The sequence below is a fragment of the Nicotiana tabacum genome, chromosome 21 (genome assembly GCF_000715075.1).
Source record: "Nicotiana tabacum cultivar K326 chromosome 21, ASM71507v2, whole genome shotgun sequence".
Taxonomy (NCBI): Eukaryota; Viridiplantae; Streptophyta; class Magnoliopsida; order Solanales; family Solanaceae; genus Nicotiana; species Nicotiana tabacum.
In genome coordinates this window covers 47,694,422-47,696,634 of record NC_134100.1, presented here as the reverse complement: position 1 = coordinate 47,696,634, position 2,213 = coordinate 47,694,422, and the positions used below count along the sequence as shown (strand labels likewise).

Sequence of the window (2,213 nt, the reverse complement as noted above, 5' to 3'; positions counted from 1 at the left end):
CGATCTGTAAACAAAAGAAGGGTAACATTTCCTAAATGCCCTATAGCCTCTCATTTATAAATGTGGCGCATAACACATCCATAAGTGAGACTCTACTAGGCACAGCTTTGTAGACTCCATAGGACACGACCCGCTCTGATACCACTTTGTCACGCCCAAACCTGGGGAGGCGTGGCTGGCACCCGGTGCCATGCTGGCCCGAGCGAACCACTCTGTAACTCATGATTATTCGGCCCAAAATTAGAATATACATAGGTCGAGTTGGCTGAACTCATTCCTTTTCTAACTATCATGGGCCAATATGGCCACAACTCATAATGTACAAGCGTAAGTGAGAAAAAACTGTATCACTAACTCATTTTTCTTAAAACATGAATACATATGGGCCGTCAAGGCCTCTGACATACTGTACAAAATGAACCTTTGTCTACAAAGCCTCTAAGATTATTTGACATCAAATGGAACAGGGTACCGGCCTACCCATAAGTCTGTGGTAAAATTTTGACACGATGACTCATAGACTCGGCTGCACTCCGAATGAGGTGGAATCTTACCGATCCTTCGCTGAATGCCAATCTCGTCTACTTTGAGGGCTTGTCAAACTGATTATCTATACCTGCAGGCATGAATGCAGCGTTCCCAACAAAAGGACGTCAGTACGAATAATGTACTGAGTATGTAAGGCAGAACTAAAACATAACAGTAAGTCAACATTAATTAAAGACATATAAGAATTAACCTGAATCTCTGAAGTGTCACCGTATATGCATACTTATTATACTTACATATATACAATGCTTCTCTTTGAGACTATTATCCATATCGTACGATGCGTGACTGCCCAACTGATCAGTGGTAACTGCCCGACCGGCCGTAGCACATTGTTAAATGTATGACTGCCCGACCGGCCGTAGCTCAGTGGTAAATATATGACTGCCCGGCCGGCCATATCTCGGTGGTAAATATGTAACTACCCAACCGGTCGTAGCTCGGTGGTAAATGCATGACTTCCCGACCGGCCGTATCTCGGTGGTAAATGAATATACATGACTGCCCAACCGGTGATAAATAATAATATATAACTGCCCAACCGGTGGTAACTGCCCGATCGGCCGTAGTCCGGTGGTAAATGCATGACTGCCCGACCGGCCGTAGTACGATGGTAAATGAATATGCATGAAGATGCATGTATTACTATATTATAAACATTAACATCTTTATCAAATACATCAATAAGGAACTAGATACATACTTAGACATGCTTGAATATCATTTTACGGGAATGAATAACATATACATCCTTAACTGCTAAGAGTAGAACCATTTATGCAATAGCATTACGTTTACGTATCGTTACTTGGATCATGTCAAAAGAAAGAAGGGATAGCCTTAACATACCTGAGCCGGTTCTCTGGACAATCCCGCTAACACACGATAATTGCGATAAAACACGTGACGGCAAGAACAACGACAAAGGAAGGCGACCCAAACAACTTTCCCACTATCATTGAACAAAGCTATGCAGACACATCGAACATGGTAGGAAAAGATTACATGTCTAACACCTCAAATTGCTACTTCAGAACAGCTAAAAAATTAACCTGTTTGATTATAACATAAGAACAATTAACATTTATATCCACATGCATATAATCTCTTTCCACACCATGAACATATCCCAACTAAAGAAACCATTATAGGTATACAAGACTTGAAACAGATATTGGTGCAACCTAACTGAGCACCACGTTTTGCATTGCCAGAACTTACCTACATCTAAATGTGAAGTGTATAGGCTTCACATTAAGTCGGTCATCAGTCATAGAACAAGAGAACTGAGGCAAGTCAACATTCTTCTTTTAATGGGTCAGCAGAGTATCCAAATGTTCACACATATGATTCAGCGAGAAAGGTTGCTTCTATTCTTTAGAAATAGAGGTGTGGGCCCTACTTGATAAGAATGAGTTTTTGTTTTGGCCAATTCTCCTAATTATGCCACCTTGTTTCATGACTTAAGAGTCATTGTCACCAAAGTGACTTGCTGCCACGTTGGGGATGGTGTCCCCCTTAAACATTATCCACAAATTCAATTACAAGTTATTTTTCACTTAAAAATTAATGATTAACCAATTATCCATATAATTGAGAATTATTTCAAATTACTTAAAATACTACTCACTTTTAACACACTTTATGTACCCTGCTATCATGGT

General features: G+C 40.3%; 1 long non-coding RNA gene across 1 annotated transcript; it reads right to left on the bottom strand.

Annotated features, from left to right (window-relative positions):
• Positions 1-261: 261 nt before the first annotated feature.
• On the bottom strand, positions 262-1,939 carry LOC142175439 (uncharacterized). The gene is made up of 2 exons (XR_012704483.1): positions 1,399-1,939; positions 262-616 (listed from the first exon to the last, which is right to left on the bottom strand). It is a non-coding gene; the product is annotated as an uncharacterized LOC142175439 (long non-coding RNA).
• Between the last annotated feature and the right edge of the window lie 274 nt (positions 1,940-2,213).